At 40.9% G+C, this 24,403-nt stretch overlaps 1 protein-coding gene across 1 annotated transcript in view; it reads left to right on the top strand.

Moving 5' to 3' along the window:
* Positions 1 to 24,403, top strand: part of spon1 (spondin 1, extracellular matrix protein) — a 214,068-nt gene that overhangs the window by 79,553 nt on the left and 110,112 nt on the right.

The following is a 24,403-nucleotide window of genomic DNA, read 5'->3' as shown; positions in this document are numbered from 1 at the left end:
GACAACTCCCATTGACTTCTACATAAACTCACAAGCTTTTAGATGCTGAAGTTTTAGTTCTCAGGTTTTTTGCATTTAATAAACTTCGGACGTTCGAGTTTTCAAATTTCGGAAGTTTTAGCCCAAAAAAAACTCTAACTGGAACTGGAATCTCATGGTCGTGGGCACATGCCCCACATTGGGCGCCAAACTGCGGGATGATGATGTCACTACACCAAGGCCATTGGTGCCACTCAGGGTCGGACTGGGCCGCCGGGACACCAGGAAAAACCCAACCCTTGTCGGTGCTCCCCCTACCCGACCGCTCCACCCCTGACGCATTAAATTTACGCACTCGAGGGAGGACGACGGGTGGGGGGCCCTGTGAGGGGAGCTAGGGGGGTCCCTAAGGGGGGGTGTGTTAGGGGAAGCGGGCGGCAGGGGCACCCGCAGGGCCCCTGGGGCAGTAGCCCTGGTGGGCCCTTCACCACCCCCCAGTCCAACCCTGGTGCCACCATCTTGAAGAGGAAAGAAGCGCCAATGGGCAAAAACAGTAGCAACTTTTAATAGCGCATTGCCGGCACAAAGTGCAAAACACACAGCGGATTGTACCCATTTTTTGCACTTTGTACCCTGACCTGCATGTAATAATTGACCTCTGTTGATGCAAAGGAACCATGGAATTGTGACCAGCCTGGACCTGTTGGTAATTCCAGAGTTCCCTTAGCCAAGTTATTAGCTGGGACCTTATGAATCTTATGATCTCTTATTCCAAACACCAAAAGGAACTCCATTTGTGCCTGCTGCAAAAAAACATGATTTATTTTTATATGTCAGATACTGTAGTATTGCCCTCCTTTGGTGCAGTATTCACTTACAGACACATTCTAAACATGAATTCTCTCAGTTGTTCAATTGGTGCCGCTCGCTCTTTAGAGCATTTAGTAAATAAGCAAAATGACCGAATGGGCTTTATTTTACGGCACACAATTTTCTTAGTCCCATCTTCCAGTAATCTTTATTACTCCCCCCCCCCCACGCTGCTAATCAATAAGCGTTTCCAGACTGCTTTTAGTCATTCCTGCGGGCTTTTTCCCCTTACATACGCATGACTGTAAATATGTTTGTGTTTACCTGAAGACAACAATTATCTACAAAGTGGCTCTCTGTGATAGACCCGACTAATGGGCGCGAGTGATTCAAAAGCCGCACACACTGATCTGCTGAAGAGCCAGCTGCATCATTTTCTTTCATCTCTAATTGGGGCTTTTAGTAAAAAAAAAAAAAAGATAGAAAAGAAAGAATAAAAGAAAATGACACCTGTTGGGTCCATCTTCTTTCCCCCAGGGATGGCAAAGCCCAGGTTGCTTCTATTTATGCTGAGACATTGGTCTCATGTTGGAACAAAATGAACCCCCATTCAGAACTAAGTGAATTATTGAGTTTTTCTTATAGGACCATCGGGGCATTAATAAATAGTAATGCTGGTTTCTGAATGCATTGGCTCTGGGGCAGGTGGAGGCATCAATTCTAGAATATAAAACTGTAATCAAACAACACTGCGCCATATTATTCTCTCCTATAGGGAAAAGCAAGGGATTGTCACTTAATGAATTATCTAAATTTCTTGCTTTACTATATGTACAGTAAGGGCCTTCTTGAAAGTGAGAAGGTTGCAACGGCATTTAAAGACATAAATGAGCCCTATAGTGTAGCTTACAATATGTTGGGAACAGGGCACTGAGCTGCCCTTGCAAGTGTCAATCGATTTGTACAAGATCCTCAACCAGCTCAGCTTTTGTGGTTAATCAGCGTGAAAGTCGGTGACGTATTTAAGAATAATTTCCTTAGAGAAGACACATAGGTCATGGCAATGCTTGCTGTGTACAGCTTTGGCCAAATGTGATCAAATGAAGCCAGGTTTCTAAATCTGCTACGTAATTGCTAGATGCGTTTCCAGCTCGCCGGAGCGTAGAGCAGATACAGTATATTTGGATTGTAACTTTTCATGGAATAAAGTTCCACCCTGGCTTTGTGGAACAGACCAAAGCGTGACAAATTGGTTATTTAGTGCCGTGTAATGGCATCCGTCTTGTTTTGTTTGGAAAAATAATACACTTGTTTATTTCATTATTAATTAGCCTGCAGAGGAGAATCCAACATACCTAACTATAATAGCCCCTTAGCAGATACCAGTTTTTACAGTTTTCCAGACACTGTCTGTAGGTGTTCAGTTTTTTAAGTGATAATTAGTGATGAGCGAAATGTTTCACCAGGCACCAGGCGTCAAAATAAATAGTCGCGGTGTCAAAATAAATAGTTTGCCGTCAAAAAAAAATTCCAGGCATCAAAAGAATAGTTACAGGCGTCAAAATAAATAGTTGTGCATCAAAAGAATAGTCGCGGGCGTCAAAATAATAGTCGCGGGCGTCAAAATAAATAGTAGCAAATCAAAATAAATAGTCACGGGCGTCAAAATAAATAGTAGTGGGCGTCAAAAGAATAGTTGTGGGCGTCAAAATAAATAGTCGCGGGCGTCAAAAGAATAGTCGTGGGCGTCAAAATAAATAGTCGCGGGCATCAAAATAAATAGTCGCAAATCAAAATAAATAGTCACAGCGTTAAAATAAATAGTCGTGCGTCAAAAGAATAGTCACATGTCAAAAGAATAGTTGCGGGCGACAAATTTTTTTTTCACGGGACATTTTCACCTTTCGCAAATTTTTTGCTGTTTCACTAATGTTATAAAGATTCGCTAATTTTTCGGCAAAGCGGAACGGGACAGATTCGTTCATCACTAGTGATAATGCTTAGTGTTCCCCCCTCAATTCCGGTGGTTTTTGGCTGCTGGATCTGTTCCACAGTCTCTGGCTGTTGACAGTACTGAGCTTTGGTCCCCATTTGTAGACTCAGGGGTTGAGTGACTCATAGGTAGGGGTAGAACTTCCCTGGTCAACCCCCTTCCCATACAAAGTAGAAGTAGGGTTATTGCAGGTTAAGGGGGCAGCAGGGTATTGGAAATATAACCATGTTTGAATTAAACTAGCTATACATGGGTAAATCCACTTATTTGTGGAGGTCAAAGACTGGGTTGATCTTTGTTGTCGATGTCTCCAGCTTTAGGGTTGGAATGTTGGCAGTAGCTTTCAGCCAAGGTTCATTATACTGATACTTGAGTTGATTCACTGAAGCTGTAGTTAAATGCTCCTGGAGATCTGGTCATTATAGCTTCAACCAACGTTTGTGGGTATATAAGTTGAATGATTTTTCCAATGTTTTTGGACATTGTAGATGAGTGCTGAAACCCACGAAAGTGGCTTCTGCAGCTAATTGCTATACCTACTGGCTGAGGATGTCAAGCTCTTCAGCTAACCTGGAGTTGGAAAGTTGGATGAAAGTTGAACGTTCTAGTCACTGCTTGTGTATATGATATAGCTCAGTGTTCCAAAGTATGTTGGAGGGTGTTCAATTAGGAGGAAAATTCAAGCCATTGTGTGTTGATTGTAGTTAATTGTACCCGCACATAGATAATTACAGTTAACTTCTAGAAACATTATAGTCCCTCATCTTTAATTTACTACCAGTTGACTAAGTTTCATTCAATTAGCATTCTGTATGAGTACTACATTTTTTTTTTTTTTAATACAGATAATTCTGCCCACAGTGCCATTGTGCTGAAGTGGAGACAGCACTTTGGGCAGCCATTGTTCCTCTCCATGCCTCAGGAGGGACTTTAAGTCTCCACTCATGTATTGTTACTGTAAATGTGTCTCTTTTAGTAAAGATAGCATCATTGGTCTACAGTAGCAATACTGCGCCCATCCAATTGGTCTAAATATTGGAGGTAGGTGCCCATTATTACATTCCTGACTTGGAGGCAAGTTTTGGAAGCACAAAGCCATTTTTACTCCAAGCAGAGCCTCCTGCAGGCCAGCAGTCCACATGGGGCTACCAAATAGCCAATCACAGCCCTTGTTTGGCATGCCCAAAGAAGGTTTTTTATGCTTGTGTGGCTCCCCAATACTCTTTACAGCAGAGTGTGGCTCAAGAGATCCCTGGTGTAGGGTAATAGTCCACAATGAAAAGCCCATGTGCCTTTCCCATGTCTCTGATGGTGGATGAGGTGAGTGATGGTGGATGTGGGGCCAGCATACGATCTGCTGCCTCATGTGTCAGTCACAGCCATCCTAAAAGGAAAAATAGAAAAATAAAGATAATTGTCAGAATATTCTGACTTAACACTTTGCCAAAATAAGATATTTTTCTCATTTCTCCTTTAAACAAAAAAATGAACTGAGCCAATATAAGATTATACCCGGAGGCTCATGTTTTTCCTGGAAATCAGCACTTAATCCCATCTAAGCCTTTTCAAACCCTACCTGTTTGGATTTGATTTTAAATCAGTGCCTTGCTTTCTCTCAGTAGAAGTATCTCGGATATCTGATGTTAATACATAATTTGCTGGCCTGGCCTATAGCTGATATGAAGAAGTCGGAAGGTTAGCTAAAAACTAAAGATCAAAAGAAAACAGATGCATCCTATATTTATATAGTGTTAATGGGCTATGCTTTCCAAAGAGAGCTCCGATAGACAATAAAGATAACCATTTTGGATAAACATAAACGTAAATAGTGCAACAATAAATAATAACAGCTAACATCACCCATATCCAAGTTACACCAGGAATCCCTGCCAAGACCAAATGGCTACCAACTGGGTTGCCTCTAGTGATGAGTGAATCTGTCCCATTTCGCTTCGCCAAAAAATAAACACAACAGCAAAAATGACGGGCGTCAAAAAGAATTTGTTGGCTGCGACTATTCTTTTGATGCTCAACTATTCTTTTGATGCTCGACTATTCTTTTGACGCTCGACTATTCTTTTGACGCTCGACTATTCTTTTGATGCTCAACTACTCTTTTGATGCTCGACTTTTCTTTTGACGCTCGACTATTCTTTTGACGCCCGCGACTGTTCTTTTGACGCGCAACAATTTTTTCATCCATTTCGCGAAACAATCCACCAATGGAAACGTGGAAATTCGCCACAAATCCATGCCTGGCGAAACATTTCACCCATCACTAGTTGCCTCCCATGCCGGCCACATTCTGCCAAAGCATTGGGTTGGCACAAGAGAGAGGGCAAACATAATTCCTCCTTCCTGGAACCCTTGTCCAAGTACACCACAACTCACCATTAGTTCCTTTAAAATAAAGCTGGAACAAAGGTCCTTCACATCTTCTGCAAGCAGAGAGTGATGCTCAGAACATAAACAAGCCCCAACTCATGCTGCACACTGTATCACAGTATCACAGAATAGGAGAGAGAGTCCTTCCTGCTACACAGAGTAGGAGAAACAATAGGTTATCTGAAAGCAGTTCTTTTGTGTAGTGCTGACTCCTTCTGAAAGCTCAGAGGACACCTACAAAAGCACTTTAAGCATACACAAAATTCACTCAGACTTCCCTCTAGTCAGAACAGAACCCTCCCTCAATGGAATTTAGCAGTACAACTAACATAAAAACCACTCCACATCCAAACATTACTTACCCCAGTTGCTAAAAAGGCATAGTGATTTACATCCTATATATAAAATATATGTTAAACTCAGTAGTAATAAAAAAAATGAACAGCGTGATAGTACTGTATACGTTAACAAGATAAACTGCCATGGGCGACTGGTCAGATAAAACACGTGAAACAGTATTTTTTCAGTGATCCTTAGGGGGTTTAATAATAGTATCCCCTCAAAGATAATATTTAACAGAATTACTCCCTTTGGTTGCAACTAAGAAGAAGATGCAAATACACTGTTTTATATCCACAGTAGCCTGAGGTTGAGAACGGTGTCCATTCTGGGGAATCTATTATAGCATGAGAAGCTTGAAATGGAATCCCAAGCAAATATATACGCACATCTCTGTTTATAATGTATCTATTTCCCCTTCTAGGCATTAAATGGATGTAGACACTGTTCAACCATGATGTTGTTCAAAGCAGATCAATGTGTCAATTCATCAGGACTGTGTCAACTGCTTAGAGACACTACTGATTTGGAAATGGATGAAAGGAAAGAGCATTGCTATCTAGTTAACCCAATGGGCACTTCACAAATCGTTAGTTAGTAACAAGGAATATTATTTGTTTATAAGAAAAAAAATACGAGTGATCATAAATCCGAACTTGAGTCTTCCTCTTTGGTGTTTGATGACAAAGTAATATCAGCACAGCAAGCCAAAGGCACACAGTAATCTCCCTATGTTACCTATAGGTAACAGCAATATGGCTGACTAAGGAATGAAGGAAGGAAAAAGAACACAAGTGAGGATAAAAAAAAAGTAGGAAGGAAGGAATGAAGTAAGAAGGAAGGAAAAAGAACACAAGGGAGGATGAAAAAAGAAGGAAGGAAGGAAGGAAGGAAGGAAGGAAGGAAGGAAGGAAGGAAGGAAGGAAGGAAGGAAAGAAGGAAGGAAGGAAGGAAGGAAAAAGAACACAAGGGAGGATGAAAAAAGTAGGAAGGAAGGAAAAAGAACACAAGGGAGGATGAAAAAAGAAGGAAGGAAGAAAGGAAGGAAGGAAGGAAAAAGAACACAGGGGAGGGTGAAAAAAGTAGGAAGGAAGGAAAAAGAACACAAGGGAGGATGAAAAAAGAAGGAAGGATGGAAGGAAAAAGAACACAAGGAGGATGAAGTAAGAAAGAAGGAAGGAAAAAGAACACAAGGGAGGATGAAAAAAGAAGGAAGGAAGAAAGGAAGGAAGGAAAAAGAACACAAGGGAGGATGAAAAAGTAAGAAGGAAGGAAAAAGAACACAAGGGAGGATGAAGTAAGAAAGAAGGAAGGAAAAAGAACACAAGGGAGGATGAAAAAAGAAGGAAGGAAGGAAGGAAGGAAGGAAGGAAGGAAGGAAGGAAGGAAGAAATGAAGGAAGAAATGAAGGAAGGAAGGAAAAAGAACACAAGGGAGGATGAAAAAGTAGGAAGGAAGGAAAAAGAACACAAGGGAGGATGAAAAAAGAAGGAAGGAAGAAATGAAGGAAGGAAGGAAAAAGAACACAAGGGAGGATGAAAAAAGAAGGAAGGAAGGAAGGAAGGAAGGAAAAAGAACACAAGAAGGATGAAGTAAGTAAGAAAGAAGGAAGGAAAAAGAACACAAGGGAGGATGAAAGTAAGAAAGGAAGGATGGATGGATGGGGTAGGTAATGAAGCAAATGTATATACATCGGGCCCATGCCATTAGAAAAGTAAAAGTGAATGGTTGCTATTAGATAAAGGTCTGGGACATTCGTGTTCATATTTGCACATAGGACTGAATGCATTCAATTCACATCCCTTTCCGCCCCTGTCCTATTAGGGCACAGGTTATTTTTTGCATGTAATAAAAACAGCTTGCTCTTAATGAGGCATTATGCCAGGGCCCAGTGTGAGTCATGAATTTATTAATAATAATGATATTTGGATGAAAACAAACAGCTGTGTTGTTATGGAGATTAGCATTACCTGCGGTGTGCTACACAATTACAGTTCCTTTGCTATATATGTAACTGATGGGAACTGTCTCTATACAGAAGAAAACTTTCAGCATAGATTTATATTCAAATAAATGCCCACTTGCAGCGGATTCTATCCTAAACAATGCTCTATTTATAAACGAGTATCTTGGCTATTAGTAGCTGCTTGTTAATGTTGCTTTTACAAGAGGGAAGTGGATACAGTGAGCTTGGGCATATGTGAGCCTCAAAGGGATTTTGTGGATCCCAGTGTGGCCAATGTCTCAATAGATTACCATGTATAACCCTGCAATAAGAAATCATGGGTCCTTTTCCCAATATCCTTTGTGTCTGAGGCCCTAACATTGTGCATGTCATAGGGACAGGAGTTACTAACTTGGGTGCTTACTTGTATGAGCACACTTGCCCATAGCAATGAATCAGATCTTTGCCTTGATATCCTATCTTCTAGGTGATCAAACCAGCCCCAGTCTTGTGTTGAAGTCCCCATACACGGGCCAATTCTAGCTGCCGATGTCGGACCCTTAGACCAATTTGGCAGCTAATCGGCCCGTGTATGGGCACTACCAACGGGCCTGCCTGACCGATATCTGGCCTGAAATTGGGCAGATCATGATCGGGCAGGTTAAAAAATCTAGTTGGATCAGGGACCGCATCGGCTTGTTGATGTGGTCCCCGGACCGACTTTGTTTTGCCTATACCTGCCGTAATAATTCAATCGTTTGGCCCCAGGGCCAAGTGATCAAATTACCCTGGATTCTCCTGATATCGCCCACGCGTAGGTGGGGGATATCGGGAGAATATCAGCTCACTTGGCGACATCGCCAAGCGAGCGGATCTTAAGGTGTGTGGGCACCTTTTCATGTAGTGTACAAAGCCATTATCAGCAGTGGTGTTATAACTCACTAGGTCACACTACAAACCTGTTGTAAACCATGTTAACGATTGCCTATGTCACAGCTATCTTTAGTTGTGGAACTCTTGCATAGAACTGGCTGCATCGGCATGGACCCATTATTGATATAACAGGTGCAGCCTATTGCAATTGAGGTGATGCTGAGCTGCTCACCATGGCAGTCCTAAGCAGTAGAACAACAACTAAGAAGGTACAGGTTGAGGAACACTAATATCAACTGTTATTGTTGGCAACTTCTCTTTCTGCTTCCGTCCCAACTTGGTTTATTCCATTCTTCCTACCTCAAGACCACCTACAGATGCTTGGGCTGCTCTGTGTACTCATACTCAATCCAGACGAGCAATTTACTTGTCTAAATAAGTAGCTACAAATGTTAAATAAAGAAGGTGGCTGCTATACCCCCCACACTTGTGCATCAACAGGAACATTTGTTGCTAGAGGTTCTCCAGTTCTCCAGTCCTTGCTGTTGGTGAAGAGGCGAAATTCTGATAACCCTAAAAAAGTTGCATCCCAACATTTTCTGACATCACAGGTCTCAATCGGTACTCATGATTGGCTATGTAACCCAGTATGGCTCTATTTATGTAGCTAACTCTAGTGGGGAGATAGCTACCCCTGCATAGTGCTCAAGGTAGTCCCCTTAAGCACTATGCAGGGGCAACTATCTCCCCACTAGAGTTAGCTACATAAATAGAGCCATACTGGGTTACATAGCCAATGATGAGTACCGAGAAGTTATGCAAAGGAACAGACAACTGGATATTATTTTGTTTATCTTGTCTAATTTAGTTCAATATGTACAATAGACCCCCTGCCCCATCAGTAAACAGTTTTATACCAACTAACAACATCCATGATTCCTTCCCTAGCAAGCCAAACCCAACAGCATCTCGTATGAGCTGGAGAATCAGCATCTTTAATTGCAGTGCTCAGTGGTATTTATACACAGTGAGTAGAACATCATTAGAACTGCACGGCTAAAATAAATGAGTCTTAAATGTCAAATTAGTGCATTTTTAACTATGTAACTTGGAGAAGGCAATCAATCAAATTCTGAGTGCGTAATTATATTTCTCATCAATGTCATTAATACTGCTCCTGACAAACAGGTGTAGTCATAAAAATGATGCAGTGTAATGTGTCATGCAAAATGAAAGCTATTTATGATTTTCCCATCTACGATAGTTACTATTAGTTATATAATCGGATTTGCCTGTGTTTCTGTATTCTGTTAAATCTGCTTGATGGTTTAATTTACTATTTATAAATCATACCAAGAGGGGACATTACAATGATGATACAGTCTGCCATTCTTCAAAAAAACGGTTTTATTTGGGAAATTGGGTATCCAGTTTAGAAAGGGTCCAGTACAGGGGCGGGCCAAGCCGACTGGGCACCCTAGTCAACCCGGTTGGCCACCTCGCCCCTGCACCTTCCTCATTCGCCCCCCCTTTGGCGCGGGGTTCGCGTTGCGAATCTATGGATCATTGCCCCCACTGCGTAAAAACAAGCGGCGGGGGCAATGACTAAAGAGCGCGGACTAGGGGTAGGCAGGAGAGGCTCCTGCCTGGCGCCCCCCAATCGTTGCGCCCTAGTTTTAGAGTTTTTTTGAAACCCCGACTAGACTCATTTCCATGAAAACCAAGAATATCTAGCCATTTATTTAAAGATCTGAACTGAAGAAGCTCAGACAAAAGACAGATGTGGAAAAAAATGCAACAAAATCCTATTTTGACAAAAAATAAAATAAAAACAAATCGCAAAAAAAAAATAAAAAAATCGAGTGTTAGTAAATGTCCCTCTTTGTGAAGAAGACCTCTTGTATTCATATTTATAATGTTTTATCTCTGTACTCAAGATCATATGGGAGATTACCCCCCATATGTAATAAAAGGCAAAGGAACAGTAATCCATAGCACCCAATAATGTTTTGTGCTTTTAAACAGGTGACCAGAAAATTCTACCTGCTGATTGGTTACTATGGGTTATTGTTCCTGTGCAAACCCCCTAAATGCTATAATATGTAAGCTTTAAGTTGATATTTTGTATTTAACTGCTTCATTTTGCAGTTTGGAGTAGTGATGGGCAAATTTTTTTGCCAGGCATGGATTCGCACCAAATTTCCGCATTTTGCCATAGGCAAATTGTTTAGTGAAACTTCAGCGAAAATTTGTCATGAAAAATTTGTCACACGTCAAAATGCGGTCAAAATAGTCGTGGTCGTAGCAAAATAGACACCGTCATGTCAAAATGGTGGCGGCCTTGACAATGAAATTCACGCACGCCAAGATAGTCACTCAACAATTAGTTTCGCAAATTTCGTGCCGTTTCGCACATTTTTCGGTAGTTTCACAAATTTTTTGGTACTCTTGCAAATTTTTCGGGAAGTGAAAAGGGACAGATTCGCTCATCACTAGTTTCGAGTAGAGAAACATATTTTTCTATTTTGAATTCTTTAGTATATGTACGTTCCAAAAAGACGCCGATTTCTGAAGTCAGCATACTGTTTGGGGCTTTTCCTACACATAAAAGGGATGCCATGTGTAGGTGAAGCCTAATTATCAGCCTGGAAAATGTGTATTTGTTATTTTCATTTTTGGGTCTCTACATGTCACAAATTTTAATGTTGATCAAAAATATTCAGAAGACCTCTGGCATTCCAATATATGATATTTTATCTTTGTACCCAAGAACATGTGGGAGATAAGATGCTGTAGATGCTTTTCTAAACTTTTGTAAAGACTGTTAATGTTAGCAAAGATCTCTATTTGTAGTTAGTAAAGATCTCTTTAGAAGTCTGAAATAGGAAAGACACGTTCCAAAATGATATTGGTTCCGTGGGTCAATATTCTGGTCTTGAAACCTCAAGTATGCTTATTTCTGATGCGGTGCTTTGACCATTTGCCATGAAAGTCGGGAATCTCCATAAAACACGTTCAGGATACGTTCTAAACCATTTATATTTTGTGTATATACAAAAAAACCTGATATATTGCTCTATTTTACAAAAAATATGTCTTTTTTCCTATTTTTTAAGTACTAAGTACAATGTGCAAGGTGCCTATAGACTTTCATGCTAAAGCAACTCAATGATGCTCGAGAACTTTTGAGCAAGGGAAGTCATAGAAATGTTTCCATTCCAGAAGCTAATGTGCCCATTGGATATATCTCTGTAATAATTTCCTTTTTGAAAAATACTTAGGTCTTTGCAGGGGAGACGCAGTTTTTGGTTGAGATTAAACTAAATGTATCTTCTTTATCAGCCCCTAAGTAATACACTTCAACCCAGTTGCCATTGATGAGTTTAGTTTAAATCCCATCATTGCATAGCATTTCAACAAAATTATCAGTTGGTGGTAAATTATAATAACTTCTATTGTTTTGCCCGAAAGACTTTCTTCATTGTTGCATAGGAAATGATGGGATTTTGTCAGAACAAAGCTAGGTTTTCTAGAGCAACCCATAACAGCTACAACTACTCTATAGCTGGCCATACACAAGTAGCTTTGAGCTGCCAATTCAGCCCCTTCAGATTGATGTGACTGCTTATTTGCTGTGTATCGTGCCTCCCCAAAAGATATCTGGCCATTGGATAGTTTGGGTAACTGCATTAGCACACGTGGTCCTCTCCTGATGCGCTGCTCTCCATTGCCCTGCATAGGCCAGCCATTTTGTCCCATTTATTGGCCAAACAATCATGACGTAGTCAAGGACGTTGTAGAGGAAGTTGTCAGGAGAAAGACAGAGGGCTGATCTGATGTTCTTCTGGTTAGGGAAAAATTAGAAACCTCAGATACCTTTTCTATCATCTTTCCTAACCAGAAGAACATCAGATCAGCCCTCTTTCTTTCTCCTGCACATTTCTTTGGAATTAATGCTTAATTAAGTACTGTGTTGAGTAAACAATACTCCTAAAGTAGAAACTTTACAGAAGGAATAGACAACTTGAGAACTTGAGAAGTATAACCCTCCCCACTGAGCAATGAGAAAGTCTGTCCTTCTCGTAGAGCAGTGTTGCAGAAGGTTCCGTGTTTATGGTTTAGAATATCAGATTTGTTCTAAAGCAATATTTCTCATGTCAGTTAGCTAAATTGACTGTTTTACTGATCCATTCAAGCAACAACTTACACAAAGACAGCCTGTCTAAGTGATATTTCCTTAAATGACAGCACAGCATTGCTCTGTGAAATGTCTAGAAAGCTGATTTATATCGCCCTTTTCCCAATGATATCACTGTATATTTCTTTAAAAGGCTTTTATTCTGCTAAATGTCAAAACTCCTACAACTTGACAAGTATGTTGTTTTCTTGAGTACTTTGACTGTAAGTATTAACTAAAATCCACCAGGACTGGATATATATCAAGGGCTCCTGAGCCCGTCTCAGTGGCCTATGACAGCTGACATACTTTTTGCCAATTTATGTATTGTATCTAAATTCATATTTTTGGCATTCTCACTGAGAAGTGATAGGAAAAATTGACCGACTAAATCATTTTTCTCCTCTGACCCTGATAAGACAATAAAATGTGATTTGCAGATACTAAGAAATATTTTCATTCCGCTTGGATAATGTGTTCTGGGGAATTATACATTAAAGTGACACTGTATTTATACTGCAACTTTTTCTGGGGGCATTTTATAGAGAATCACACTGCATTTATAATGCCATGTGTTCTGGGGCCATTATATACTGTATGAAACTGGGACTGTATTTATCCTGCTATGTGTGCTTGGGTATTATACATGAAATTGACACACTATTTATACTGTCACTTGTTCTGGAGGCATTATGTAGAAAATCAGCACTGAATTTATTCTAGCATGTGTTCTGGGGACATTGTATATAGAATTGGGACTGTATTTATACTGACATGTGTTCTTGGGTATTATACATGAAATTGACACTGTATTTATACTGCCACTTTTTCTGGAGGCATTGTATAGAAAAGCGGCACTATATTTATTCTAGCATGTGTTCTGGCTACATTATATACGGATTTTGCACCATATTTATCTTGTCCTGTGTTCTTGGGTTTTATACATGAAATTGACACAGTATTTATACTGTCACTTGTTCTGGAGGCATTACATAGAAAAGTGGTACTGAATTTATTCTAGCATGTGTTCTGGGGACAGTGTATATGGAGTTGGGACTGTATTTATCCTGCCATGTGTTCTGGGGTATTATACATGGAATTGGCACTTTATCCTTCTATGAGTTCTGGGGTATTATACATGGAATTGGCACTGTATTCATCCTGCCATGTGTTCTGGGGTATTATACATGGAACTGGCACTGTGTTTATCCTGCCATGTGTTTTGGGGTATTATACATGGAATTGGCACTGTATTTATCCTGCCATGTGTTCTGGGGTATTATACATGGAATTGGCACTGTATTTATCCTGCCATGTGTTCTGGGGTATTATACATGGAATTGGCACTGTATTTATCCTGCCATGTGTTCTGGGGTATTATACATGGAATTGGCACTGTATTTATCCTGCCATGTGTTCTGGGGTATTATACATGGAATTGGCACTGTATTTATCCTGCCATGTGTTCTGGGGTATTATACATGGAATTGGCACTGTATTTATCCTGCCATGTGTTCTGGGGTATTATACATGGAATTGGCACTGTATTTATCCTGCCATGTGTTCTGGGGTATTATACATGGAATTGGCACTGTATTTATCCTGCCATGTGTTCTGGGGTATTATACATGGAATTGGCACTGTATTTATCCTGCCATGTGTTCTGGGATATTATACATGGAATTGGCACTGTATTTATCCTGCCATGTGTTTTGGGATATTATACATGGAATTGGCACTGTATTTATCCTGCCATGTGTTCTGGGATATTATACATGGAATTGGCACTGTATTTATCCTGCCATGTGTTCTGGGGTATTATACATGGAATTGGCACTGTATTTATCCTGCCATGTGTTCTGGGGTATTATACATGGAATTGGCACTGTATTTATCCTGCCATGTGTTCTGGGGTATTATACATGGAACTGGCACTGTGTTTATCCTGCCATGTGTTTTGGGGTATTATACATGGAATTGGCACTGTATTTATCCTGCCATGTGTTCTGGGGTATTATACATGGAACTGGCACTGTGTTTATCCTGCCATGTGTTTTGGGGTATTATACATGGAATTGGCACTGTATTTATACTGCAACTTCTTCTGGAGCTTTGGCACTGTATGTACAGTATCTTGCCATGTGTTCTGGGATTGATGAAATTGCCTTATCTTTATGTGTCCAGGGGTTTTATATATGAAAAAGGCACTACATATATCCTGCAAAATGTTCAGGGAGGTATTTTACATGAAGTTGCCACCATATTTATTTGTGCCCTGTGCTCTAAGTAATTATACATGGAAGTGGCCCTTGCATAGTATGAAAGACCCTATGTAGATATCTCCCCAATCAGTATATGACTCTCTGCCTATGCTGTATTGTTATCAACATTTGATATGTTTATATTTAGGTGGACATTATAGGGAGCATAGTTATGACTAATTCAGAATGTTAATAACCAGTATTATATGGTTTGATTTTTGTTCTTTCTTGGGAATTGAGGGTCATTCCTCAAGGCATCAAGTATTGTTTATGAACTTGTAATATGTGCAATAAAAACCTAGCTTTTGGCCTGAGGAAGCCACATTATCAAAATGCATTTTAAAAAAGACTGCTTCCATCTTCAAAAAAGAGAACCTTTTCTTATTATAAAGGAAATGTAATCAGAGCAGACCCTTATGAGGCTTCTCCTTGTCTCTGACTCTTTCTCACATTCTCTTTCTGTCTGTCTTCCACCCAATCTCTATAAGCCGCTGCCACATTCCCTGATACTCACTGTCATGTAATGGAAAATTGCACTAGACTAAGAAATCCAAGAAGATAGAATTCATTCTCTTGATGGAGACTCCTAGCAGGGCAGTAAAAGAGCCTTCTTTGCAGCCTTTCCCATAAAGCTCTCATTGACAACCCACCTCAAGGCTATTTATTTACACATAGACAAGGCTAGAGGCAAAACTAATAGCAATATGGCATCCCAAAGGCTGTTGTTGGTCCCAATTCTAATAGGATGCTGTAATATAGCAATGGCTAAAGGATATATTTCTGTTAACACTCCCTATGCAATTCCCAGACTTCAGTGAATATCACCCCATGTGCTCATATTATCATTGGTAATATGGAAATCAAAGTTTGCTTTGAATTCCCAGGCAATAAATACTGCATGAAAATATCCATCTTATAGGCATTGTTTTAGCCAGTAAGAAAAATCCTACACAGCTACATGTTTTTAGAATTAAGAACTTGTTGACATAATGCCCATTTGCTTTAAAGGAGAAGGAAAGGCTAATAAAGAGTTAATTCCAAGCTGCAGGCATACCTTCAGTTGTCTCAATAGTGCCCTTAAGTCTTTTCATATTTCTCCCGTTCAGATGATCAGACGCCTCATAGGAAAAAAAATGCTGAGCTCTGTAAAGAAAGTTCCCATAATGCCTCGCTCCTGCACCAAGAGCAAGACCGGTGTGCATGCTCAGTTAGTAAGGCTATGAGGAAGCTTCCTGCTGATTGGCTCAGATCCACATTCCTAAGGAGGGGAGTGAGTTTTTAGCATTCCAGAGGGAGGGGGGAGCAGGAGAGGAGAGAGCTGCATGTCTCTGGCACAGGAAAAAGACACAACAAATCTTTTGACAGAGGACTCAGTGCAGCGTTTCTGTGAGTGCTTATGGCTGTATTTACATTTTGATAAAGCTTACTTAGATTTTACCTTTCTTTCAGCTTTAATCATATTCCCTTTGGAACTGTTCCCTTCTTCTTCTGCAAAGTACGTGTAGCTGTACACCTAAGGCTGTAGGACACCAGGGGCGTTTTGTGGACCACGGTTAAAACACTACATTTTAAACATCATGAGAGACGAAAAACTTTGATTCATCAAAAGAACATATTGTAAATATACTCGCTGAATTCCATTATAGAGAGTTAATCCCTGAGGTCTCATCTCTTGCTGAGTTGATCATTTTTCATTTTCCCAATCTTTGGTCACTTTCTGACTCATTTTCTTGATTCTTTGTCTCTTTTTTCATATGAATAGAATTTTTTTTCTCTGCTCTATAAGCGTGAAGAGTATACATACCCTCTAGTTCTAAGCCAAGAATTAACTCCCAGAATCACTCCCAGTGGTATTTAAAAAATAATTTCTATGCATTGTGAAGCACAAAAGAGAAGACGAGTGGGGTAATTTACAACCAGAATTGCCAGGTTTTTCCTACAATTTTTGCACATTTTTTTCCCAGAATTACAACTAGGTTGGTTGTCAAATCTGACTCATCCCGTCTCTTTAGCCCTTTGAATTTGGCTCTTCCAGTTGCGGGCTTGTATGTACAGTGCGATCACATTTTCGTTGCCCATAGCAAACATTAGCAGGAGGGCTACGGGAGACGTGGCGCGCGGGGGGGCGGGATACGCAGTGCAGGGGAGGCTCGCTCATTTCATGCACGTGAGCCAGTGACAGTCTGCAGTCTCATGAGCAGCAGTAACTTCCGTAAGTTCTGTAAAATTTGGCTCTCAAAAGAAATTTCAATCCCTGTTTTGTTGATATTTGGCTCAGTTGACTAATAAGTCATTTCTGGTGTTCAGCATAAAGTGATGTGCGCACCCAATTCTTTAGACGCAAGTGTGCTGGACCTATTGAGGCTGATGGAACCCTGGAGCTACCTTCTGGTCTGGAGAGGGCAGTAGCTTCAGGGTTCCATCAGTATCCTGAGTCAATAAATGCACTCAATTCTCATTGAGAGAATGCAACTGCACAATAAATGACCATAAGTGACGCCTAATGACACTTGATTAATGTAGAAATGCAATTTATTCTATGTTTTACACCTGGATGTCAAGCACTACACTAAGGGGGTGATTTATCCATGTTCCAGTCTTGATTTTTTTTTCATGATTTGAGTTTTATGGTTCAAAAACTCGAATGTCTGGTATTTATTAAGTGCAAAAAAACCCCCAAAAACTCAAATGTAAAACGTCACCATCTAAAAGCTTGGGAGTTTCTATAGAAGTCAATGGGAGTTGTCCTAGGCAAAGTCAAGCCATATCAAGATATTCGCGTTCTCTGGGGTTTTTTTTCGAGTGTGTGAAGTCAAAAATTTGAGTTTTTATATTTGCACGAGTTCCCTATTAATAAGCAAGAGAGCATTCGATATGCAAGTTTATTTGATTTAGAAAAATGAGCTTGAATTCACTCGAAAACTGATAAATAAGCCCATAGGTGATCCTATAAGCCTGTTCAGCTTACTGTTCTCCAGTAGGCATCTTGCTCTCTCCAATAGAGATGTAACCACAAATAAATTTGCAGTTTAATCTGTATCAGTGTGAGATTGGTGTCAATTGGATATGAACCACATGTAATTACACAACTCACATCGCTTGTGCTCGTTACCGTCTCTTTCACTGATCTCCAGTTCCTACAGATGGAGAAGACTTTATCTAGACATTTAGAGGTCACCATGTCCTGCCTTCACTTCATTTGTAGAGATGATCATCAGACCTTTTTCTATTTTCTATAAAATTGTGGGCTGTCCATTACTGTACCATTTTGTTCCATTTGAGTCATGTGATGTCAAGACAAAGATGTGCCCAATAGATGTGCCCATCTATTTCTATTTGATAGTGTTACACAGTGTTTCATGCCCCAGAGGTTATAATTAGTGATGGGCAAAATAATTTGGCAGGTATGGATTAGTGAATTTCCGCATTTCGTCATTGGCATATTTTTTTGCAAAACGGGCAACAAAATTTGCAGCGGAAAAATTTGCCATGTGATACAAAATTGAAGCTTGCGTCAAAAAAAATTGTTGCACGTGTAGGGGGTAGGGATTTAGCTAACCTAAAAAAAAAAGAACTTACGCCAAAAAGCGCGAATATTCGCGAACTTTGCGAACCCCATAGACTTCAATGGAAAGGCGAACTTTAAAACCTAGAAAAGCCATTTCTGGCCAGAAAACTGATTTTAAATTTGTTTAAAGGGTGCCACGACCTGGACAGGGGCATGCAGGAGGGGGATCAAGGGCAAAAATTTCTCTAAAATTTACTTTGTTGAAAAAGCGTTGCGTAAAAACGGGCAGACCGAGCGGAAATACGCGGCGTTTTTTGCTATTTTGCGCTATTGGCACCATGGAAACGGGATTTGCTTACACCAGTACTAGGCTGAAAAACGCCATGTGTGGTTGTGCGGCGTTTTTTAGGCTGAGAAAAAACGCAGCGAAAAAAAAAACGTGGCGAACCCAAATTGCGAACATACACGGAAAGTTCGCGAACTTGCGCGTTCGCGAACACCCGATGTTCGCGCGAATTAGTTCGCCGGCGAACAGTTTGCTACATCTCTAGTAGGGGATCAGAGAACCCTGTCCCATGGGCGTCCGCAGAAAATTTTCCAAGGGGGGGCAAGTAAGCTAGCATCATCCTGCAACAGATAAATATATATATATATATTTTTTTTTGCAGGATGATACTAGGGGAGGCTAAATATGGCCCATACACAGACTGACCTACGGCTAATGTGACACTTAGTGGATTCACTGCTGACGTAAAAAGTTAACCTCCCAACTACCTCTTGCCGTTCCCACTGACTCCCAGGGATACTGTACAAAAGTGCGGGTGGGGGTGCTTTTTTTTTTTACCCTAAAATGTTTAGTATTAGTAGTAAAAGTATTCATACGCGCACTTCTGTTAGGGGATCTGCAAACATTTGTGTTTGGGATCAGTTAGCTTAAAGGGGTAGTTCGCATTCGAATTCACTTTTATTTTTAATGGTTTTTCAGTTATTTAGCTTTTTGTTCAGCAGCTCTCCATTTGGTATTTCAGCAGCTATCTGGTTGCTAGGGTCTTATTTACCCTAGCAACCAGGTAGTGATTTAAACAAGATATGGGAATATGAATAGTTAAGGGGCCTACTTGGAAAAATAAGTAATACAAAATTATAATAATAATAAAATTGTAGCCTCGCAGAGCAATATTTTTTGGCCCCCATTTGAAATCTGTATAGAGGCAGAAGAGAAAGGCAAATTATTCAAAAAAATTAATTAGGAAGACCAATTGCAAAGTTGCTAGGAATAGGCCATTTTATAACATACTAAAGGTTAACTTAAAAGTGAACCACCCCTTTAGATGTGTTTATGTTAGTTTTATAGCAAGAAAGGCAGTGGGTACTGACTCCCCATTATATACAGTGAGATGCAGTCCGTATTTACAAACCCAGCACATTATATGCCATGAGGAGCAGTGGGTACTGATGGCAGATATTCAGGCCCTGGCACTATAACACTGGCACTGATACACAACATTGGCCCCACTGTAACTTACTATAAATGAACAAAACAATGACAAAAAAAAAAAAAAAAATAGTAAGTGCAAAAAACAACAACACATTTATAAACTCACAATGAGCTTTTTCAGAGGGAAAGAGTTAACTTACCCTCCATGTGTTAGGGTAGGGGATAGATTATAAATTAAACAATTTAATGTCAGCTAGTGATTCTTTAGAACTGTATAGTACCTGTGGGATGAAAACTGCAGCAAAAGTTGAGAGTTGGTTCTCAGGTAAAGTTACAGCTGCAGATTCATCTTTTCAGTCTTTATTTCTGTTTCCAGTTTGCAAAATCTCCCGATCCCTGTGTGCATCTGTGCTCTGATTGGTCAATTTTACTGTCTGTCAAGGAAGCTGTGCTCTGATTGGTGAATCCACAAGAAGAAAGATCCAATCGGAGCACAGCAAAAACGGGCTTGAGGGGAAAGTGCAGAAACGGAGTAAGGTTTTTGTTTTTTTTGCTACTTTTCCAGGGGGGGGCAAGTGCCCCCTCTTGCCCCCTTCTGTGGACGCCCATGCCCTGTCCCCTGTTTCTCAGTCTATGATCTCATCCAGCCTAGCTACAGCCTGGGGAGGGATCCGGTTGGCTGGCTGCCCCAGTGCACGTCTGGGAGAGGTGTGCCTAAGTTTTGGAGCCAAAAATCTAGGGGGGGGCCCAGCACCTTATAAAGGGAGCCCCTGCTGTTGTTTGCCAGTGCAGAGGAAGAGTCCCAGAGTGAGCAACCAGCATAAACTGTGTGAGTTCAAACTAAAAGGAATCAAAGTCTGCTGGGCTGCCAAGGTGTAATAAATCCTCTGTGTGTGTGTCCCCTGGAGGAACAGGTATTGCATTTGCCTGCTACATGGGAGCAGCCACCCCTTTCAACAGGGAAGGTATTCTGGGGCAGGTAGCGCTACCTGGGGGGGACTAAAGAGCTCTTTAGAGAGATCCAAAGTGGGCTGGGCAAGTACAGAGACTGTGCCAGTTGTGGATAGCCCTCCCAAATTTCCTCAGGAAAGGATTATCAGTCACCCCAAAGCTGTTCTACTGTTTATGTCCAAAAGTTATATAAAGTTTATCTTTGCTGCAAACCGTGTGTTATTATTTCCTAGTGGAAATCCTCTAGAGGAGTGTTCCTCAGTGTCCACTAGGTGGAGGCACTGTGCTGTTCCCAGTTCCAAGTATCAATATCACTTTGAGAACACATATCTCCTGCCATACAGCGCAATATTAAGTGAATGTGCCAAGAAAGGGTTACACACGCTTAAAAAAAATGATGCACATTGTCCGCCATGGCTGGCTTGGATCATCTCTGAGTATTTCTCCATGCATTTTGTTTTGCTAGAAAAATCTATTTCTTTGCACTGGAAAAACACCATGGGAGAAACGCCAATGGCAATATTATTATAATTTCTCTATGCTTCTTGTTATGCAAGAGGAGAAATGCAGAGAAACGTCCCCTGACTCCAGTGCATTTGGTATACATTTTCAGTGTATTTCTTCGGCAAAGCAAAATGGACCATTTTCGCACATCTCTAGAGAAAAGTATGATATAATTCGAAACATTTACTGTAGAAATTCCAGTAGGTTAGAATGTAATTATACCAATTCCAGTTGCCACCAAGGTTATATTGCACCAAGAATGTCACAATGACCTGCTAATTCAATATACAGCCCTGTAAATCCAAGCATCAGAAAAACACATTCCTAGGAACAGATTCAATGAAAAAAAAAAAAACCTTCCTTTCCGCTGTCAAAACTGTGAAACTTCTAAAGCAGTAGCAAATGTACCCGGAAGGATTCTGTGGTTCTTGGAAACATATTAGAGGAAAACACAAAACAGCTGAATCCTGAAAATAATGTTCAATTCGCGTTCACCGGGTAACAGCAAATATTGCCGCTAAGTGCATTGTCCGCCTTTGTTCTGCAGACAATATCCATAAGTTTCCCAGAGCTTTCTGACATTCGCCTGCCTCTGAGGTAGGAAACATTAACAGAAGCGGGTCTTGGTTAGACAGAAATATATATATATATATCTTATCTGGGAGAGTCAGTCATAATCATTAGACATAATGTGAGCGCCTCAGGACCAGAGGTAATATTGGAATGTATTTTTGTCCGAGCTAGAATAACATGGTAGAAATTGTTCTCCAAAGCAATTTTAATTGTTGATTTATGTTGGTGTTCTTAGAAGTGTACACAGAAAGGAGGGCTTTATTCCTTGGTACCATTTATTGGCTTCTCTTCTTATTAGTCCAGTGGATCTCAAACTGTAGTTCTGGGCATGGAGCAGTGTCGCAGTGGCCTCAGCCTAAAGGCCATATTGGATTGGAGACTCAGTGTATCAAAACCGGAAGCACTCACATGAACATTTGGCATCAAAATGACATTTTCCATGATTCTTAAGGTGCAAGTTTGCTGCACGTATTGACACAGCCCACAGTGAACACTGGAACTACTACCAGCTTGAAGCAATAACTCTAGGGATCCCCTTTGGCTTCTCTTATTTGACCAGTGGATCCCAATCTGTGGACCTGGCTCCTTTTGGAAACCTGGCGCAGTGTCAGGGTGACCCCAGCATAAAGGCCATGTTGGGTGAGATTTAGGTATAGCACCTATTTACTCTTCTAGGTACCACTAAATGTCCAGCTAGAAGGTCAGTTAGAAGTGCAAATGCAATTCTGGATGCAATACACCATGTTTTGCACCCATAATGAAGTGTTTCTTTCCCACAATTTCAACATAATTGTGACTGCTTGCAATTCCGTTTCTGTTTTGATACAAATCAGATGCAACTGCACTGAAATGGCATCATTTTGTGCACACAGTGTCAAAATAATATCCGCCAATGATTCTTAGGTACAATTTTGCTGCACATAGTGATGATGGCCACTCTGAACAACAGTAGCACTGCTAGCTCCAGGGAAGTCCAAGAAGCATCTTTAATGAATAGCATCAATACTAAAATGATGGGGTCCATTTTTGTACAACAGCCTGTTGTGGTAAATGAGCGCTTTGGTGTTTAAGCACTTATTTGCTCCCCTAGATTTTTTTGGAACTATTGATGAATGACTGATTCACCAACAGTAATATTTTATCTATATCCAGGATCGGACTGGGGGGTGAAGGGCCCACCGGGGCTCCCACCCCAGGGCCCCTTCAGGTGCCCCCGCTGGCGGCATCCCCTAACCTTCACCCCAGGGGCCCCCTAACCCCCCTCGCGGACCCCCCATCCGACGTCCTCCCCAAGCGTACGTAAATTTAACGCGTCAGGGGAGGAGCGGTCAGCAGGGGAGCGCTGGCAAGGGTCGGGTCTGGGCCCAGTCCGACCCTGTCTATATCCCAAACTTGGTATGAGCTGAGGGTGGCTTAAACAGAGGTCCAACAAAGCCAAAAGCAATTAGCAACCAATCAACAGGTAACATTTACTTATACATTGTTTCATCTTGGCCATTTTTCCTAAGAATTAATTTATTTTCTATATAACTGTGTATATAAATTCATGCTTTCGCTGCAAACTAGTCACAATGTCTCAAGCGAGTGTTCATTAATACTAATGTGATGTGCCGCATTGTGACATGACTATATGATGACAGTTTTTTAATAGCATAACGAGGCACGCGAGACAGGTCAACATCACAAGCCAAGACCTGTGGGAATAGCAAGAATAAAATGTATGCTTGTCCAGTACTTTCTCTTCTGTAACAACAAGGCCATGGGTTGACAGGGGTCGGGGAAAGTATAATGAATGGGCAGGAACACATATCGAAGATAATAAATGGACCTCTAAAGGGAAACTGATGTCTATGAGACTGATGCCTATGTGATTATTTGTTAGTTTGTCGTGGTGTATGTATTTGATTCATTTGACTTGGGTTGCCAAGGGTCCACCAGAAAACCTTTGACATGTTTCCTTCTGTCTTCACTCTCTTTCCTCTCTCTTCACTTCTCCTTACATATAAGCATCTATAGTTCCTTCCATTTCTTCTCTTTGTTCTTAAATAGAAATGTGGAATGGCCATGGCATAGACATTCAAGGCAAATGTTTGGGTGAGCAGGGGACCCACTGACACCTAGGTCCACCGGGAGTTTTCCTGGTAACCCCGTGGGCCAGTCCAACACTGTTTATCTGTAGCAGCAAAGCTGTAAACTTCAGGCAGAAGTGGCACACAGAATGTTCAAAGTCTAGAACCCATTAATATTTGTTTTCAAACTGCAGATTCATTCTACTTGGTTGTATGTTGCTATGGGTTACTAGAACTGGAGCAAACTCTTATTATATCAACAAAAAATCAGTTGTCATTTGTCCAGTGCTTTAAGCAGTGGTGTGATTATTGTGATTACACCCAGGCCTGCATCCCCCATGGGGCCGTGGCAGACATGACAGTGGGCAGCACAAGAACATTGGAAGGAAAAGGGAAGATATTCATGATGCCATGTTTGTGCCCAGAGGGTGAAGGAGGCTAGGTTGTGTGACTCTAATTAGGCCATTGGCTTCAAACTCATGTGTCCAACTCCCTGCTCATTCTCTGACCCAGGCACAACACCCCCTATTGCAACCACAAATAAGAGCGATGTGGTATGCAGGGGGTCATGGTGGGGGTTTTGCAACTGGGGGGAGAA

Source organism: Xenopus tropicalis, chromosome 4, assembly GCF_000004195.4.
Source record: "Xenopus tropicalis strain Nigerian chromosome 4, UCB_Xtro_10.0, whole genome shotgun sequence".
NCBI classification, from domain to species: Eukaryota; Metazoa; Chordata; class Amphibia; order Anura; family Pipidae; genus Xenopus; species Xenopus tropicalis.
This window is presented reverse-complemented; position numbering and strand designations above follow the sequence as displayed.